Raw genomic sequence first — 21,674 nt, forward strand, 5'->3', positions numbered from 1 at the left:
GGGTCGCGGGAGATTTTCCCGCCGACCTCAAAATTTTGTGACACTGAACTCCCTGTGTGGCGTGTTGGGTGATTCGGCTAAGCAACTAGCGAGTAGTAGTAGTAAACTCTGCATATTAGGTTTGACCGAAGTCAAACTTCCTTATGTTTGACCAAGTTTATAGAAAAATATAAACATTTACCATAACAGATATGTATGATGTGAAAGTACATTCAATAATGAATCTAATGGTATTTATTTGTTATTGTATATGTTAATATTTTTTATTATAAACTTTCTGAGAGTTTACAAAACTTGACTTTGACCAATGCTAATACGCAGACTTAAATAAAAACGGAGGGTGTACACATTTGTTTTCTTAGTATGTAGTGAATTAATCATTTGTTGAAATTGTGAAATAAGTATATTAGGCTACTCACTTCGAATGTAATGGTCTATACAATTCAATAGTTACAATCATTGTCGAATTCCAAGATGTATACGAGGTCTATAGTACTTCACAACATGCTCAAACTCGCATAATCCCAGTCAAATGACAATCAAAATGCATTTCATAGTTATTACTTTGTAGGATGCAACAAAACCAACAATAACTCTACATCAGCCATTATAAAAGCAACATTTTGAACATATCCCAATGTGTGAATGAAACGTGCAGAGAGAGCTTGCGAAGATGGAGCAGATAGGGCGGGAAAGATTGTATGTATGTGGACGAGAGAGTAGGAGACAAACCTAACAAAACAGAGAGAGGGAGATAGAGAGAAAGAGAGAGGAAGAAGTTAGGTCTGTGAGAAAGATGGAGACATGTAATATACGTGAGATGCGTGTGCATCCGGATTCTATACACTTGGAAGGAGAAGAGACAACAGGTTTGATGAGAGAGCTGGAAAGACATGGACGAGAGGGGAAGGATCTCGTGGGTTGAGGGATTGATAAATTTGTGCGGGGGAGAGAGGGATTGGTAATTTTATGCGAGAGAGAGGGGTGGGGGAGGAGTCAGTCAACCGTCATCACATCATCCTGCTTCCAAATGGCCCCGCATTCTCTAGCGCAGTGTGGTTGCCGTCTTCGATCTCCTCGATGCCCTCTTTGAAGATTGAGGTGTTGTGCATGCTGGGGCGCAGAGAAGCACAAGCGAGAGTGGTCGCCATATAACCTTGGATGGGGATGAATTGTGTGCTCGGGGGAGGGGGTGTGTGTGTGCTGTGTGTGTGTGTGTGTGTCAGATATTGAGAGAAAACAAACCTAAGGAGAGAAATGTGTGTGTATGTGACGGAAAGCTACTTGCTAAACAGGGTATTCATGAAGAGATTGTGCGTGCGAGATAGAGAGCGATGTGCGGGCCTTGAGGTGGGCAGGGGCCGGGTGAGGTGTCAAAATGTGCGCGTTGATGCATGTGTTACATGCAATCGTGCGAGGGACGGACGAATCGAGAGAGATGGTTGTTGTGTTACGGATGCTCCTCTCTCTCTCTCTCACACACACACGCAAGTAAAATGGAAGACCATTCTCTCATGTATACACAACGTATCGGCATCTGTCTATGTCTCACTCATGCATGATCATTTGCACATTCACACCTCTCTATGTCTCTATCACACGCACACCGTCTCCACATTGCCCTTCCACCACAACACACATATGGACACATACACACGTTCTCTCTCACTCACACACACAAAATCAGTATTAAAAAAACTAGGGCGCACCTAAAACGTCCAAATCCAAATAAACACGAACTGGAGATAAATTCAAATATATGGAAATATTGTAGCGTCAAGAACTTTTCCCCGAAAAAAAGTTGAGTAATATTCGGGGATTGTTTTCACACACACAAAAAGCTTCGGTGGATGTCCTTCGAGCGCGACACGGTGACACACCGTTCGATCGACCGCGCGGCCGCGGTTCACGCGCTTGCACATGATTCTGTATCGTGGCTGTGGTAACTAATAAAAGCGCTGCCTAAGTCTAATGTTTACGTGTACTAGTACGGTTTTCTTTTAAGTTTGACCAACCCTATATAAAACTAAACTAAGCTCCCATACGCGCACTCATCAATATGCTGCCGCCGCCGTTGCGTATGCCGGCGCCCGCCTGCTCCGGCCAACAATTTCTCGCCCATCACCGCCGTGTCGCCGCCAAGCCGAAGGCTCGCCCGCTCACGTCGTCTGCAGTCCCTTCTCGCGATGCCGCCGCGCTGCCAAGCACGCGAGCAGCTGGTGGAGCCGCGTCTATGCACGCAGCGTACAAAGAGGAGGACGAGCGCGTACTCCAGAACGCCGGTGAGGAGGAACTAGCGTGTCATTGTCGTCTCCGCCCGCGCGGAGGAGGCGCGCATGGTGGCTGTCACGGCGGAAGCCGGTCGCGCGCGCGCCGAGCCCGCAAACCGGGTGCGGACGCGGAATCTACCTTCGAGACCTTGAATGCCACGTGGATCCTGCAATCTGAAGGAGCAATTTGGGTCAGTCGACTCTTGTGAGCCGCTTGATGCAACATGGATGGCTAGAAGGGCTTCGTCAACCTCCGAAATAGATGCACGGTTCATCTTCTCAGCCCGCCACACGCCCGACCGCCTGCCGCCGCCGCCGCGCCCTCACCTGAACCGCCTGCCACCGCCATGCTCCCCCATGCCCGCCATCCGTTTAACCCCGGGCACGATCCATTTTTTTCCGGCGAACTGCATTCCACACCCAACACTCATAAGATAGATCATGCGCACCCTGCCGTCTTCTTCCTTCACTCCGTCGAACTTCTTTCACAAACCGACTGACCCAAATTATACTACTAGTACGAACGTATTAACTACCGTAGGAACACGAAGATACGAGCAGTAGTACGAACTGCAAGAAGAACAGTAGTAAGACATGGTACGAGTACTACTGTACGTATTAAAGAGTTCAAATAACGAGAAAGAACATAAACATAGTACTGCTGGGGCCTCAGCACAACACACCCTTGAAAATAAACTAAGCAACTAGTCCGCTTGACACTGCAGTAGAACCAGCATGAGCGACGGCACTGCCACCTACTCGGAGTCCGAGTCCACGTCCTCGACTTCGTCCTCGTCCCTCTTCCTCTTCCTCTTCGCCGACGCTTCTTTGCTTGAACCGGACACTGGGCTCTGCTTCTTCATCCAACCCTTGTAGATATTTAAACAAAGGTAGGCATCCATTGCTGCGTACAGGATGTGATCTTCATCTAATGTCTTCGACTCCCATGCACGATGAAACTCGTGGTGAGGTTTCTTCAGTTTAGCGTACGAACGATCAATCATGGCTGCTGCCAGAGTCAGCATTGAAGGCTGAGAGGAGGACACCAAGCTTGCCTTCTGGAGATCGAAGGGCTGGCCTACAATGAGGCCTATCCGACCAAGGATTTCCTTGTCGTTCCTAAAGTCTACAGTAACGAATTTGACTCGGCCGCGCTTGAGGAACTTCTTAAATTCCTCGCACTCAACGTCGGCATGGCATATGTGGTAGACCAAGCATAAGTCATGCACACAAACCTGGATCACGGCGGGCTTCTTCTTCTCTGCCTCCTTTAGTTTCTTCTCGCTTCCCAGGACTATGGTGTACTCAACATCTAGCCCAGCGACCCACTCATCATTTGAGTTTTTGAACATGCGTTTGAAGCGAGCAAGGCATTCTTTCACCGTTGCGGAAGAACGGGCGTAGATGACGTCGAACTCATCGCCGGTGATGGTTCTAACCTTGTACTCACCGCCGATCATGGAGATTTGGGACGCCATGGATTTGGGAGGAGGGTTAGGATTAGTGGAACTGCTGTAATGTGAAAGGACGGGACGACTGGGAGCGAACTGTTGTAAGGTACTGTACTAGTAGAAGACGGGGACGAGTAGGGCGTGCGAACGGCGTGGGGTTGCTGGCTTGCCCGGTGGATAAACGGCTACAAGCCCCCAAAGAGTTCTCGAGAACTATGCGGGACCCACTAGATGTCATGTCTACTAGACCCATATCGTAGGCCTGACGGTATAGCTTTTGCCTGTACGCACGCCATGTCGGCTTGTGTGTAACTTCAATTAATTCCGTCAACCATCGCGCCTCCCACGACCTTCGGCCTGTTCGCACGCCATGCCGGCTTGTTTGCTATTCCCGTGTGCATGATACCAGCTAAGATACCACCATTATGGCCAGCCTTAACCATCGCATGCAATAAGTTAGTGCACCTTGAAATATGAACATGTGAGGGGCGTGTATGTTTTTAATGACCTGAGACTATACCTAGCCCGGCATGCAAGATGAGACTTTATGCACCATTCCCCATACCTGCAGGAAGCCCGTTCGTCTCCAAATCGTTTCCTCTCCATGTGTGGAAACAATATGCCTGCCAGAAACTCCTTCTCCCTCCGACGGTCCCACCACTCCACCCCGTGTGGAAAAAATCAGCATGCATGACTCTCCTCCCCCCGCGCTCGTCCAATCCGTTGTGACCAGCAATATTTCCACCCCTTCCCTCCCCCGTAATTTACTCCAACAAATATGCCCACATAGCTGTTACTCCCTCCTTTCCGGTTTATAGGGCTTATCTCAAAATTTTAGTTTTTCCATTTTATAAGGCTCAATTTGGTTGTTCCCCATCACATGTTCAGATTCCAAGGTGCATTAAATCTTTGCATGCAAGTATTAAGAGAAAATTGACCAATGCATGTATTTTATGCATGCATGCAGTCGTAAACATAATTTTTTTAGGAAAATAAGAGCATTAATTGGGTACTTTTGCAAACTACAAAAAAAGTATTCCACCACTCACCATCTACATTGGTTGGTGAGATTTTTGAATTGAGCCCTATAAGCCGGAAAGGAGAGACTACTACGTTAATCACGCAACATATCTTCCGGGACGCTGCTTCAGTTACTTAACTTCAGGTGCATTGGGTAACTGACATATGGGCCCAACAGGGGTCTGGCCCACATGTCAGTGACGCAACTGGACCTGCATTTAAGTCAGTGCAGCTCAGTCCATATCTTACGTAGGTGTGCCATTGCTCGCTATAAATACTGCGCCTCCCACGACATTCGGAAGAACGCTCACGTTCATCGCTATCTCCTCCCCATCCCTCTCATGTCGACCACCATAGCATCGGCCCTCCCAAGCCCTAGGCGCCGCTCGCTGCACCGCGCCGACGGTCACGCGTCGCCGTTCCGTTCCTCGCCGCCACTAGTCGAGGAGGACGCGTTGGCGTTTCGCTCCTCGCCGTGACGCGTCGAGTGGACGCGTCGGTGTTCCGCTCCTCGCCGCCACTAGTCGAGGAGGACGCGTCGGCGTTCCGCTCCTCGCCACGACGCGTCGAGGTGGATGCGTCGGTGTTCCCAATCTCGCCAGCACACGCGTCGGAGGACGCGTCGGCTCCCCGCTACGAGGAGAACACCGCGCCGCCCGCCGAGCCCCCCCCCCCCCAGTCTTGAGGAGCTTTGGAAAGAAATGGATGTCGCCTTGTGGGAGGCTTTGCCACCAGCAGAGCGCGCCAAAATAGAGGCGGAGAAGACGGCCAAGGAAGAGAAGCGCACCGCGGGACAAGCTGCCTGGCAGGCCTATGTCGCGTCCGAGAGAGTCAGGCAATTGGCTCTTTGGCAGAAGGCTCGTGCGAGGGACGTGAGGGTGGCGGAGGATGCCCGTGCCAAAGCCCTGAGTGTAGTCGGGCCCAAGCGCCTCATCTACGCTTGGTGGTACGTGGACCGGGTGCACGCTTCCAGCGAGAAGGAGTACCTGTTGGCGCCAGATCACCACCCCGGTGAGATTGCGCTCGCCCGCCGGCAAGCCACCAATCAGCACCTCGCGAGTTGCGAGGCCGAGGAACAGGCGTTGTGTCGGCGTGCTGGGAAACAGCCGCGCACCAGGGCACTTGTGGTGCGCCGCAAGCGCTCCTGCGAGCGCCGTGGATTTTAGTAGGAGTATAATTTTTGTTTCGTAAGGCGATCTCATTAGTTATGGGACGCAAATGATAAATCCCGAACGTTCAGGAATTATTAGCGTCCTTAATTAAGTATGTAAAAGGGAAAGTTTGGAAACCTTGTGTATTCGTACACATTTTGTAAGTACGTGCATATAGCACAAACTTTACTATATACTATCGCACTACACGTCTCTCTCTATATATGCTTGCAGACTGTGCTACTCCCTCCGTCCAGGTCAATAAGTCATCTTTGGTTGTGCACCGTGACCAAGAAAGAGGGAAGACTTATACACCTAGATGGAGGGAGTACTACTATTACTTATGTACGTGCAAATGCACGTTTTAACACTACGATGCGGTTTTCGTAAAAGTAGAAAAACAACACTAGTCAAGCTTGTGAAACGATTCAATGCAAAACAAATGCAAAAATGCTCGTTTGATTGTTTACTTTTAGGTTCCTTCTCTGAGGTTATTTCTCTGTCGTACTTTGTACGGAGTATCTCACTGGTCGGAAAGGCATGCAAATTCCCAAACCGCTTCCTACACCCTGTATCGAATTTTTTGCCTAATAAGTTGTGCCGTGCAATTGGAATTCCAACTTGAGTACTACTACTAGTAGGAGTACCAGGGGCCAGTTCTTTTAGGCTTCTACGTAGATTAGTAATCCCATAACTACTACCTCCGTCCTGTTTTATTGGTCCCCATTGTAATCTGTGTCAAATTTTGATCATAAATTTAACTAATGAAATGTTAGTGCATGTCACATGCACTAACATTTTATCAGTTAAATCTTTGGTCAAAATTTAGCACAAATTACAATGGTGAGGAATAAACCAGGACCGAGGTACTACTAGTAGTTGTTTAGAAGCCCAAATAAATGAGTGAGGCGCCTTAATGTTACCCTCCACTGTGACTAGTCTTATGGGAAAAGTTGGGGAAGCCGCCAAACGAACAGGCCCTAGGAGTAGTAGCTAGGGATACTAGGAGTAGTAGCTTGGGATCGAGTGTGCGAGATGAACCAGAGAAAGTAAATGCAGAGAGATGAAATGCAAAAAAGATGGAGGGATGTGATGGTTGCTTGTCCGTTTATTTTACCAGGCCACTTATTACTGGGAGTGGTTGGGTTTTGTGATATGACAGCTTTACTGCTGCGCCATGAGCGGGGTGAGACTCCCGTGCGGCGCCGCCCTCTACACTAGTACTACTACATCGGTCGTGGTTTATCCCCCATTGAATTTGACTGAAGATTTAACTGAAAAAATGTTAGTGCATGTCAACAAAAACAATATCGTTGGATTCGTATTTGAACATAGTTTTCAATGATATAATTTTAGGTGACATGCATCATCATTTATCGTACTATATATAATGTTAGTTCAATTTTTGGTCGTACTAATCTATAGTAAGGTGCCCGTGCGTTGCACGGAAGAGTGAAATGCATTGATCGGGGAGTTGTTTATTTTGACAAAGGATGTGGGGGTCATCTCATGTGTAAAGGTATCGATAGGTTTGTTCGGATATTATTTCATCTCTAGAGCTCACAAACATCCGGGTGAAATAGATAAAAAAGTATCTTTTGCAAACAAAAGCGGTCAATTGTTCAACCTGCATCCAAAACTTGTGAAGAAATAACTCTTATTGTGCTTTGCAGGAAATGATCTTCAAGAATTAGTTTTTGAGTATCCATTGTTATACATGTTGGCTACAGATGACATGGCACTTTCTTATAGTCAATAGTTGGCTATACTATTTAAGTATAAACCATGCCCTTATACACCTAGACGGAGGGATTAAATCAGGATGACTTGGATGGGGCAGAGGATATGTAAGAAATGGTTCATCATAAGTCTTTCACCAGTACTGTAGTAAAAATTCATACATGGAAGATTCTAGGCTAAACCATAAATGGATACACTTTTATTCACGCGCGATACTGCAATAGAGCAAGATCATGCATGGAAGTCTCCACATGCTTAGACAGCGGATTACATTGAGCGAAGACTAATGATCAACATTTAACTTGATAATGCAGATGTCCAGGTGAACCTCCTTGGAGTCCCCGTGCACATTGTTGGGGGTCAAATAATACCATGCGTCTTCCATGTCCACATCGGTGGGAAGGTCCCAGCTCGGCAGAGTCCAAGTCAGCTTGGCGTAGCCAGTGTCGCTGCCCACGTATCTCCGAGGGGTAGTAATAGTGAGCACGCACCCGTACATCGGGCTCGTGTCAGTGTCAGCGTCAGCGGTGTCGCCCCTGACGCACGCTACAGAGATGTGGCGGCGGCCTGCGCGGGCCTCGCTGGTGGCTACGATCTAGAGGAAGACACTGCCGTCCTCCTCCAAGACTAGCAGGCGGCGCTGATCCTCCAGCGACTCCGGCATGGTGAACGGGTAGCACGTCTCGTACTTGATGTTCTTCGCCAAGGGCCAGTAGTGATTGCCGCACGCCTGCGTCAGGTGATGCACGATGTTCGCCAGCGAGCCCCAAAACGGCACCGGGCACTCATAGCAGTAGACGAAGGGCTCCTTGGAGGCATCGACCAGGCCGTCCATGAAACGGGAGTGGCTGTAGGGGATGCTCCGCCAGTTGAATATATGAGCAAGTTACTACGAGATTTAGTCCGAATAAGGACAAAAAAAATCATGACGGCTATAACAGAGATTAAACTAATCATGCGGACTAGCATAGTAGATGAACAGATCGAATCTAGGACACAGACTAGAAACATGAATTCTACCACGATTTCGAACAGGAAGGACAGAGACACATACGGTGCAACGGGAGCAGCACCATTGGCGTTGAGGTTGTCGCCCATGTCGTTGAGGCAGAGGTTGCCGAGGTCGGGGAAGAAGTCATCGTCAGTGAAGTCGTCGCTGCTAGCAGTCGTGAGAGTGCGCTCCCCAAATTTCAACAGCGCCCGCCGAATGGAGCGCGGGAGGGAGTGGCTGTAGGGGACGTTGCGGCCCCCGAATGGAGCGCATGAGTAGCCCACGAAGCAGTAGATGGTGCTCCTCCCTAGTCTCTATTCTTATCTCTATCTCTACTACTCTTCTTTGTTTTTTATAATATACTAGTTGTAGTTGTCAAATCGAATAGTACTGCGCCGTCCACTGCACGCCCGGCTAAACACGCCTCCTCGCCTCCATCAAACCCCTCTGTTAAACCCGCATGCAAACCGAGAAACCTAGTCCGGCCCGCGGGAGGAAATTTTCCGGTTGCCATTGGAGAATAATAGAGTCACGTCCAATCCATTTGAGTTAATTGCATGTATGATTCTCCCTCTATAAAAAGTTAATTGCATCCTTAATCTTGTATTCTAAGTACTCTGTGGGTTCCACTGTTAGTACAGTGTACATGACTTGCAGGCTGGCTACAGATTTGTACAGAAAGTTAAAAAGAAACAAATCCATGACTTGCAGGATTGGAGTTAGCACCAATGGCGGTTCGTAGTCGTTCCACGCTCGAGCATTGAAGTTTGTAACTATTTTAGATTAGAACATACTACTCCTCCGGTGCTAGTAGTAGAGCAGAGTCCTACTCCACTACTACTCTACTCAAGCAAGTTAGGGCATAGTAGCAAGTACTGTAGGGAGTACCAGTACTGTGATCACTCAAGCAAGTTGTCTGACTTCGATATGACCCTACGCTGCTGGTATGTGTCTCGTAAGTCAAGCAGCGTGCTGTAGTCATCATCACCTGTCCACTTCCTGCAGCACATATTCGCTTCTCCATCTTTGTCCGCTCTTCCATCCCCGCTAAGGTGCCTCCCCCCTTGTCCAATCTTCCATCCCCTCTAAGGAGCCTCCCCCTCGTCAGAAACCCAAGAACTAACAATGGCAGAACCGAGCAGCGTCCGCCGAAAGAGTGGCTGGAATTCGCTCCCCACAGAGGTAATCAAGCTCATTGTTTCGCGTGTGGACAATCTCAGTACCATGCCGCTCGCCGCGTGCTCGTCGGGGCTGTACCGTTTACTCAAAGCCCTCAGGCCAGAGCTTTTTAAGCCAGCTCCTTGCTTGCTGATGCCGCCTGATCTTCAGAAACGGTGTGTCACGCAGCATAACGATCGTAGGGTGGCAAGCATCAACCCCCTTGACTGCGATCCGATCCCCATCACCCTCAACTACATTAACGGTATGTATTGGGTCGGCATGAACACATCTTGGATGGTGCTCGTCGACGGTCGCGGCAATTGGATGCTCATGGAGGTCTACACCCGGTGATTGATCCCCCTTCCTTCGATTAACACTGCACTGCTTTGGCACCGCGGCCCAGAATACTCGGAATCTTACAGTAGCCAACATGATACCAAGTTTGATTTGCTCAAGGTTGTAATCTGCCAAGTGCCCGCAAGATCTGCGAATTATAAAGACTTCAGGCTAATTGCATTCTTCAACCGCGGTCTCGCCTATCTGACAGGTCACTGCGGTAAGTGGATAAATCTGCACGTTCATCGCAGGATCATACATCCTCCACGGTTCTCTGATGCCATTGAACACAAGGGCTTCATTTACGCTGTCGACTCCTTCTATGGCTGGACGTATTGCTGGCCTACTACAGTCATCGCTACAAACGGCTGTTACAGCAGTATGTTACTTTGCTATGATATCATGATGGCTTGCTTATATTACTGTCAACATTTACTGAAAAAATATTCATGCTCATAACATGTTGTTCTTAAGATTGACTACATCAAGAGCCCTTTTTTATTTGACTCCAACTTTTTTTTGAGGGTTATTTGACTCCAACTTGATATGATGTTGTAGGCCGCCTGGTGTCCCTACCCTTCCTAATCACAGAACATTTCAAAGAAAAGCGGCATGGCAGTTGCAGGTGGTTCCTAGCTTGATCAGACGACGGCGAACAATTGATGATCGTTCGCACGTACCGGACGTGTTGTTTCGCGGAATACAATCACAGTCACTGCAAGGTCTTTGAGCAGGATCCCAGCTTCTCTGGGCCTTCAGGAATTTTTTGACTGGAGGTTGGTAAGTAGCCTTGGTACAGGCTCTCTGTTTGTCGGGCTGAATTATCCGATTAACCAGGAGATAACCGACGGCAAGGATCATGATGGCAGCGCGGTTTCGTTCATCAGGCAAAATTGTGTGTACACAGCGTACCATGCGTCTCTGCATGCACCATACCCTGATATGTGCCGCCACGCTTTGCAGCACAAAGTAGGAGAGAGGGTCGCAAGTATCAGACTTCGACCTGCTGGCTGGAGTTTCCCCCGTCAGGCACCCATCTGGTTCAAGCCGTCAGCCAATCTCCACAGCTTAATAAATAGCAACGTCTAACTGAGTCAGTTAGTTAGATGCGTACACTTGTGTAGTAGGATCTTTATTTAGTTTGATGCATATACTTGTTCTTTTTGGTAGAATTTTGTAATGATGGCTGATGTTTGGTTTGGAAGAGAGAGCTGCGTCTTCACTCTTCTGGCCTGCTTACTGCTTCTGTTGCACCCCCAGCCCTGGTTGTTGGTGCTGCTGTTTTCAATGTACAATCAGTAGTATATTTCGTCTGTTGGTTGAATAAATGTGTTGTTAGAACGACAAACACAATGTTTTGGAAGTCGTTGCACGGTTCGATCCTTTAGTGCCCCGTACCGTACGTAGCGCATAATATTTTTCGTACGGAACACATTTTGCACTTGTTGATAACATGCAGCCCACTGATGAAGGCCCAATAGAGAAGCTCATAATTATCTGGAAGGGAGGCTCTCACATGAATCTGGCCCAGGTACATGCTCATGGTCCCCTAAACATAAATAAGTAAATAAATAAATAAAGCTAAATGCTCATGCACCAGTTCTTTAAATTCACGATTTAATAGGAGGATATTATTTCCTATGATAGTGTCGTTACATTCAGTCGATATTATTCTTCGGCAAAGATAACGACCAGTCTTCTTTCTCCCAGCATTTTCTTCCTGCAACCAGCGGACCCATGCAAATCGTAGTCAACGTCGTAAATAGATCCGGTCCATTTTATTTTTCAATAAGAATGTCCAACCCAGCCCAGCACATTGGTGACAACACTTTATCCTCCGCCTTGGTGCGCTTGCCGCGGCGCCGCCGTCCGGCCCTGTCAACATAGTTTTTTTCGAAACGGTCCCTGTCAACATAGTGAATCGGGAGAGGACTGTAGTTGTGAGTATGACAGTATGGACCCACCAGGTCCACTGCCGAACACAGGCAAGCGCCTCTTTTACTACTCAGATGAACCGCTCGTTTTTTACTCTAATCCACCCTGCTGATATCTGGGACCCACATCATTTTCAATGTATAGTCAATTAACGACATAATTGCACAACATTTTTTAGTAGTAATTCAGTGGAGCAGGCTATAAACTGGGTTGTGTGGTCTCTGTGGCCCGTCTAACAACATGACCAGCCCAGCAGTTTTTTCTTTGGGAAAATAGGTAGCCCAGTATTTCTTTTTGAAGAATACCCAAGCTAGGCCTATTTGTTTTCTCCGACTTACTGGGCTGCAAATCTTTCAAGACGAGGAGGGATGCATTCCGGCCTGGCCAAAGAGTATGGTTAGTGTGTGTTAAAATTAATATCAAAAGGGGTTGAAAAATCCAAAAAAATTATAGCAAATGGGATATTAGTTTCTTTTTTGTTTTTGTTCTTCACTGATATCTTATACGTATTTCATTGGATTTAACATGACATAGTACTAATTTATTTTTAAATTTGTTTTAGTATGGCTACTAATTTTTGGATTAAGAATATTTTGTTCCCCAGCAAAATTTTGCGAATTTTCAAAATTTCCCACATATTTAGTTAATTTTTTTAACCCTGGTGCTGACCAAAAAATGGGCAGCAATTCTAAAAATGGAAAACGGGCTGCAATAAATTCCATATGAATTAGAAAATGAGTAAAAATTATAAAAATAATAGCCAATGGGCTGTAGACGCCACAGATTTCGAGGCTGACTTGTTTACGCAAGGCTTTGTCAATCAACACACGATTCTAGTAGCAGTGACTGTTGGATGTCCATCCAACGGCCGACGTGCTTCTTCAATCTCTGATCTTCCTACTCCAGCCGCCTAAACTAGCGCTGGCGGGACTGCCTGCTCCCTCCTCTTGTGGCCCGCTGTGATGCCGCGCAGGCTTCCCCGGCCCACCCTACTCCCTCCGCTGGCCTGGCCGCATGCAATCAACTGCCTCCTTATTACGCGAAAAAATGATTCCTCCCACTAACATCTGGGGCGCACCGTTGGGAGGCTGACCTGTGGGCCTACTAAGTTGATGCGTACGCAGGGCTTGTCAACTTAGTCAACAAACGATTCTAGCAGAAGTAGCCGTTAGATTTGAATCAAACGGTCTTGCTGCTTCTTCAATCGTTGCTCTTCTTGCACTAGCCGCCAAAACCAGTGCCGGTGAGACCGCCTGCTCCTGCCTCCAGTGGCCGGTTGTGCTGCCGTTGAGACCTCATCACCCCCTACTACTCCCACCGCTAGCCAGGCCCTGCGGCGACGGCAGCCTCACACCGCAGCCGAACCAGTGAACCCTCATACCCCTCTCCGCGTGGGCATCCACTGCCGCGTCTTCCCCGGCTCTGCGTCATACCCTTTCTAGGCCTCGCCGTCGTCTACCGCCTTGGTGCTCTCGGCGCGGCATTGTTAATGTGGTCAACGACCGACTTCCATCGGAAGAGTACTGTACGTGGAGAGGCTAACAGCTGGGTCCACGGCCACGGCCCAGTTTTTTTGTGATTTGCCAAGTAAGTCGCTTTTTAGGCCTGTTGGGCTGCAAATCTTTCAAGACGAGGAGAGCTTTCATTCGGCTGGCCGAGAAAATGGCCTATCAGAAAAGAGAAATGGGTTGTACATTTTTAAAACACATCAAACCGGCAATTCGTTTCAAATTTCTTTTTTTATTTCGAGATTTTAAATTGCATTGATTTTTATGCGTGGACAATTTGTTGGATTTTACATTGATATATATTTATTTTTAAAATCAGTATGAACGTGACTCGAAATTTCGGGATTAAAAACAGTTCGGACCGCACCAAAATATGCAAAATTTCGTATAATTTTTTAACCATGGCCACAATATGGGCTGTAATGCTAAGAAAAAGAATATGGGCTCCAAAAAAACCCTTAAGAATTAGCAAATGGGTTGTAAATTATTAGAAATAATGGCAGATGGGCTGTATGATGTTTTCCACAGATTTGAGGCTTTCCTAAAAAAAGGTTGACGCACAAGCAGTGACTGTTGGATGTCCATCCAACGGCCGTCATGCTTCTTCAATCTCTGATCTTCCTGCTCCAGCCGCTCAAACAAGCGCCGGTGGGACTACCTGCTCTCTCCTCCCCACGGCCGGCTGTGCTGCCGCGCAGGCCTCACCGCCCCACCGTACTCCCATCGCTGGCCTAGCCATCCCTCTACTCACCCACACCTGCTGTTATTCTCCGGCGACGGCAGACGAACCAGTAAACCCTCGTACAGTCGTACTCCCCTCCGCGTGGGAAACAACTTCCGAGTCTTCCCTGGCTCCGTGTCATTCCCTTCCTAGGCCTCGCCGTCATCCACCGCCCTGGTGCTCTCGGCGCGCCCTGGTCAACGTGGTCAACTACCGACATGCATCTGAAGTGGACTGTATGTGGATAGGCTGACAGCTGGGTCCACGGCCGCACGCAAGTAAATGCCTCCTTATTACGCGCAAAATAATGATTCCTCCACCTGACATCTGGGACCCAACGAAAGGGCCTCTGTGGTGAAAAAAAGTTACCGCCGCTGACAGCTCGGACCCACCAGCTATATCTTTGCACGCAAGGAAGTGCCTCCTTATTACGCACAAAAAAATGAATACTCCCCCTGCTAGCTGGGACCTAGTATAGTGGGAGGCTGACTTGTGGGCCTACTAAGTTGACGGGGACAGAGGGCTTTGTCAACTTAGTCAATATGCACGATTATAGTTCCAGTGACCGTACGATGTCCATCCAACGGCTGTAGTGCTTCTTCAACCTCTGGTCTTCTTGCTCCAGCCGCCCAAACTAGCGCCAGTCGTGCCTCGTGCTCCTGCCTCCTGTGGCTGGCTGCGATGCCGCGGAGGCCTCACCGCCCCTACTACTCCCACCGCTGGCCAGGCCATCCCTCTACTCACCCACACCCCCTGTTATTCTGTGGCGACGGCAGCCTCACACCGCAGCCGAACCAGTGAACCCTCGTAGTCCTCTCCGTGTGGGCATCCACTCCCGCGACGTCCCCGGATCCGCGTAGTCCCCTTCCTAGGCCTCGCCGTCATCCACCGCCTTGGTGCCCTCGGCGCGGCGTGGTCAATGTGGTCAATGACCGACTTCCATTGGAAGAGTACTGTACGTGGAGAGGCTGACAGCTGGGTCCACGACCGCAGCAAGGAAGTGCCTCCTTATTATGCGCAAAATAATTATTCCTCCACCTGACAGCGGGGACCCACCGGACAAGCCACCGTATTTCGCGAAAAAAAACGTTTCCCCCTGACTGCTGGGACCCACCAGCTACATCTTCGCACGCAAGGAAGTGCGTCCAGGCAAAAAAAATTGATTCGCCCCCTGACTGCTGGGACCCACCAGCTACATCTTCGCAGGCAAGGAAGTGCTTGACAGTCGGGACCCACCTGGTCGAAGCGTATGTAGCGTTGTCATTCTGGTCGCGAATGTGTACGTACATACTGGTCGATGTAGAGGCGCGCACGTGTCGTAGTAGAGGCGCACACGTAGCATGTACACGTACGTACAACGGCCAGGGTGCAAGAAAGTAAATACGGCAATGTACGTACATACGGGCGGGGTCTCGAACGCCTACTCGCACGACGTACAGCCAGGGCTCATGTACATGGCTGGGTTGGAACAGAGAAACAGCATCGTCGTCGTGTTCATGGGGAGCTAACCGGCTGGGTCGCAACGGAATGCGTCGTCGTGTTCATCGGGAGGGCTTGGACAGAACAGCCGATGGAAACGAGGCCTGGCGTACCGCAGAACGGAGGAAACGGCCTTGTGTTCGACAGGCCACGTTCAAAACGGGATCCTGTTCATCGAGAGGGGTCTGGCGTACCGCAAAACGGAGGAAATGGACCTCCTACAGTCGAAACGGGGGTCCTGTTGATCGGGGGGGCTGTGGCGTACCGCAAAACAGAGGAAACGGACTTGTGTTGGAGCACTACGGTCGAAACGGGGGTCCTGTTCATCGGGAGGGGTGTGGCGTACCGCAAAACGGGACTCCACGGGATACTGTTCATCTCCACCGTCGACCCCCTCCAGCCTCCATGGGCTACTGTTCATCCACCGTCGACCTCCTCCAGCCTCCACCTGCGACTGTTCATCCACGGGCTCCTGTTCATCCAGCCTTCACCGCGCGCTACTCCACCGGCTACTGTTCAACCAGCCCTCTCCACGAGCTCCTGTTCAACCACCCCTCCACGGGCTACTGTTCATCCAGCCCTCCACCGTCTACTGTTCATCCAGCCCTCCACGGGGTGGTCCTGTTCATCCTGCCCTCCACGGGGTCCTGTTCATCCAGCCCCAACCGACTCGATCGATCGGGGTCCTGTTCATCCAGAGGCAACACCACGGGCTCCTGTTCATCCACCCCCACCGGGAACTGTTCATCCAAACCCCCCCAGCAACGCTCACTGTTCATCCAGAGGCAGCATCGATCGGCTTCAGTTAGCAGCAGTAGCGAAGGAATCCCTTGATCGGGTTCAGTTAACAGCCATCGATCGATCGCTCGGGTTCAGTAACGCGTAGCCTGCAGTGCAGTCGCTCGGGTTCAGTCAGAGCCCAACGCCTCGCTCGGGTTTAGTTAGAGCCCAACGCCTCACACCCATGCACGTGCGTGTATGAGAGAAACGCACATCGCTCGGCCCCGACCACCCACCGTAACCGGGGACACCCCGATATTTTCCTCGCCCTCGCTTCTACCATGGTTTTTTTCCGTCATGGACGGCCCAAAGAATGTCATGCAGCCGGGTCTCCGGCCCACCCAGGACGAAAAGCCCATTTTCTGTCATGATTTTTTTGTCATAGAAGTAGGACCCCACCACATCTATGATGATACCGTGTTTTGTCACAATTATTGTCATAGAAGTGTCATAAGTATGACAGAAAAAAAAATTCGTTCGGCCCAAATGTCACGGATGTGTCTTTTTTTGTAGTGGAACCTTGATGGGTGAATAAGATAGGGCATCTTTCTCTGACTCCTCCACTAGGGAGCTACATTGACTTAGGTCTCCCTCTAGCTCAGAATCACTGTTAGGATCATATTCTAAGCATGAATCTGTAGGTGTAGAGCGTTTACATTGCATTGCATACAGACTTGATTTCAGTCCCTTAATGCCAAGTTTGACAGCCATGGCATTGTTCTGCTTTGTTCTTTTCATGCGCGCAAGCTCATAATCATTATGATGCTGTTCAGAATCTGAGATTCATGAAAACATAAAAAGTAGTCGGATTATCTATGGAATGCATTGCGGATTCAACTCGAAGAGTGTCTCCCTATAAACCCCTGCATATGCAAAGTTCACCCCCAACCGTGCTGACCAGACCACACACAGAAATACAAACCCCTTATGTCTCTATTACAGGCAGACACACAATTCAAAACTGAAGTAGGAACATTAGAATCATATGAAATTCATATTTGAACAAATAAACTAAGGAATTATGAGTGGCATAATGTTTAGCTTCAAGGGTGGAGTGTTGGTAGTGCGACACAAAGCAAGTAGGCAGATTGTATTCCATGTAAAAGATCGAAGCCTATGTAAAAGCTGGAAATGACACTTTCTTTCTATACAATGCAGTGTTTGTTGCCCACACATGATGGAAGAGATCGCATAGAGAAATGCTATTCACTCATGTCTACGGTTGTAGTATTCAGAAACAGGGTGGTCCACCCTAAAAGAATATTGACAACAAATATGACAAGGCAAGCATAGATGTAGTGAATCAATCATTTACTTGTGATCTTACTAGCACAAGTATGCAGAATTGTAACTGCAGTAAGAGACCGTCCAAAATCTGAATCAAGCAGTTTGTCTAGCACTTATTGTTTGCAACTAATCGACGTGAATAATTGGATATTATATCGAATGAGTAAGAAAGACAAGTAAAATTGTCAACAAACCTAGCTTGCAGTAGTAATCTGGGTCAATGTCATGATGTCTACTACGCAACCTTCTTCTTGTAGACGTTGTTGGGCCTCCAAGTGTAGAATTTTGTAGGACAGTAGCAAATTTCCCTCAAGTGGATGACCTAAGGTTTATCAATCCGTGGGAGGCGTAGGATGAAGATGGTCTCTCTCAAGCAACCTTGCAACCAAATAAGAAAGAGTCTCTTGTGTCCCCAACACACCCAATACAATGGTAAATTGTATAGGTGCACTAGTTCGGCGAAGAGATGGTGATACAAGTGCAATATGGATGGTAGATATAGGTTTTTGTAATCTGAAAATATAAAAACAGCAAGGTAACTAATGATAAAAGTGAGTGTAAACGGTATTGCAATGCTAGGAAATAAGGCCTAGGGTTCATACTTTCACTAGTGCAAGTTCTCTCAACAATAATAACATAATCAGATCATATAACTATCCCACAACATGCAACAAAGAGTCACTCTAAAGTCACTAATAACGGAGAACAAACGAAGAGATTATTGTAGGGTACGAAACCACCTCAAAGTTATTCTTTCGGATCGATCTATCATAGAGTTCGTACTAGAATAACACCTTAAGACACAAATCAATCAAAACCCTAATGTCACCTAGATACTCCAATGTCACCTCAAGTATCCGTGGGTATGATTATACGATATGTATCAAACAATCTCAGATTCATCTATTCAACCAACACAAAGAACTTCAAAGAGTGTCCCAAAGTTTCTACCGGAGAGTCAAGACGAAAACATGTGCCAACCCCTATGCATAAGTTCACAAGGTCACTGAACCCGCAAGTTGATCACCAAAACATACATCAAGTAGATCACGTGAATATCCCATTGTCACCACAGATAAGCACATGCAAGACATACATCAAGTGTTCTCAAATCCTTAAAGACTCAATCTGATAAGATAACTTCAATGGGAAAACTCAATCCATTACAAGAGAGTAGAGGGGGAGAAACATCATAAGATCCAACTATAATAGCAAAGCTCGCGATACATCAAGATCGTGCCGAATCAAGAACACGAGAGAGAGAGAGATCAAACACATAGCTATTGGTACATACCCTCAGCCCCGAGGGTGAACTACTCCCTCCTCATCATGGAGAGCGCCGGGATGATGAAGATGGCCACCGGAGAGGGATTCCCCCTCCGACAGGGTGCTGGAACAGGGTCCCGATTGGTTTTTGGTGGCTACAGAGGCTTGCGGCGGCGGAACTCCCGATCTATTGTGCTCTCCGATGTTTTTAGGGTATATGGACATATATAGGTGAAAGAAGTCGGTCAGGGGAGCCACGAGGGGCCCACGAGGGTGGGGGCACGCCCAGGGGGGCAGGCGCGCCTCCCTGCCTCGTGGCCACTGTCGGTGTCAAAACCGGCGGATCTCGGGTAGGGGGTCCCGAACTGTGCGTCTAAGGCTAATGGTAACAGGAGGCTGGGGACACAATGTTTACCCAGGTTCGGGTCCTCTCGATGGAGGTAATACCCTACTTCCTGCTTGATTGATCTTGATGATATGAGTATTACAAGAGTTGATCTACCACGAGATCGTAGAGGCTAAACCCTAGAAGCTAGCCGATGATTATGAGTGTTGTCGTCCTACGGACTAAACCCTCCGGTTTATATAGACATCGGAGGGGGCTAGGGTTACAAAGAGTCAGTTACAAGGGAGGAGATCTACATATCCGAATTGCCAAGCTTGCCTTCCACGCCAGGGAGAGTCCCACCCGTACATGGGACGAAGTCTTCAATCTTGTATCTTCATAGTCCAACAGTCCGACCAAAGTATATAGTCCAGCTGTCCGAGGACCCCCTAATCCAGGACTCCCTCAGTAGCCCCTGAACCAGGCTTCAATGACGATGAGTCCGGCGCGCAGATTGTCTTCAGCATTGCAAGGCGGGTTCCTTCTCCAAATACTCCATAGAAGATTTTGAACACAAGGATCATGTCCGGCTCTGCAAAACAAATTCCACATACCACCGTAGAGAGTGCAATATTCCACAAATCCAACCAGCTGACAACTTTTAATAATGTGACATCACGCCACGACCCGGTTTTTATTCGAACCGTTTTCCTCAACCAGCTGCTGCACATGTTGCGAGGCGGTTTCCTTGGCACGTCTTGTCCAAGCAGAGATCGTGTCCCCTTATCACGGGATTCTCATCAATACGGGTATGGGTAACCCAACTGTGCCATCAATCGCGGCGCTTGGGGAATAAGCGATTTTACGGGGCAAGTGGGGAGGCGCACAGTTTCTACCGCCTTTATAAAGGGACAAGGCCTCCTCTTTTTCACCCACGCCCTCTTCTTCCCCTGCCCATCCATTCTCGCGCACTCGAGCTCCAGTGCCCAAGTTCTTATCTTCTCCGCAAAGCCATTCCAAACATGTCTGGAGCGGGAGGCAAGTGGATGGTCTCCTCCATTACGAAGGAGGACATTACGAAGCTCTGGGAAGCCGGATACCTGGCCGCAGACCTCGCGCACCGGCTCCCAGACGCGGGGCAGATCGTCCCTACTCCAGAACCCCATGAGAGGGTTGTATTCCTCACCCACTTCGTCCGCGGACTGGGATTTCCCCTCCACCCATTTGTCCGCGGGCTCATGTTCTACTGTGGGCTGGACTTCCATGATCTGGCCCCCAATTTCAACCTCAACATCTCGACGTTTATCGTCGTGTGCGAGGCCTTCCTCTGCATCAAGCCCCACTTCGGCCTATGCCTGAAGACCTTCAACGTGAAACCGAAGGTGGTGGTCGGCCAGCAAGCGGAGTGCGGAGGCGCCATGGTGGGAAAAATGCCCAACATCACCTGGCTCGAAGGCTCCTATGTGGAGACCGTGAAGGGGTGGCAATCGGGGTGGTTTTACATCACCGAGCCGCGCGACACCAACTGGGTGGGGGCCCCAGAATTTTGATCCGGCATCCCCATGCGGCTCACCTCCTGGAAAGAGAAGGGCCTATCCTGGGGTTCATCGGTGGAGCTGACCGGACTCCAGAACTGTGTCAAAAATATGATAAGCAAGAAAATCAAGCGTGTCAACGTGGTCCAGGTCATGCTCTTCCGCCGAATCCTTTCGTGTCAAAGACAGGCATTCAATATGTGGGAGTTCGACCCGGCCAAGCACCAGACGCTGCGAGAGCTTTTCGACACGAGACACAAAGACGTCTGGAAGGTGCTGTTCAAGGCCGCCGAGGTACCTCCTCCCCTTATCGAGTATCGCAGACTCAGCGCAAAGCGCCCTGCCAATCCGGTAAGCCATTTATATCTCACAAGATGTTCCTTTCCCTAGTATAATCGCGTGAGGGATCTGAGCCTCCATGCAATTTTAACAGGACTGGGTAGCGACAACGGAGCGGATCGATTGTCCCACTACCCGAAGATCTAGCAAAGGCTCTCTTAACGAAGATGCTGGTTCCGGCGCCCTATGAGGCGCCGGAGATGAAGGCCGCAGGGACCAGGAAAGGTCTCCGGCGCAAGGTTGTATCGGACTCATCATCCAAAAGCACCGAGGCGCACTCCTCCCACGAAAACGAGGAGGAGGAAGAGGAAAGTTCTCCCCCCCCCCAACCGGGGGGGGGGACAAGAAAAGGAAGGCCGCCCCATCTAGGGAGGCCGAA

The sequence above is a fragment of the Aegilops tauschii genome, chromosome 7 (assembly GCF_002575655.3).
Source record: "Aegilops tauschii subsp. strangulata cultivar AL8/78 chromosome 7, Aet v6.0, whole genome shotgun sequence".
Lineage (NCBI taxonomy): Eukaryota > Viridiplantae > Streptophyta > Magnoliopsida > Poales > Poaceae > Aegilops > Aegilops tauschii.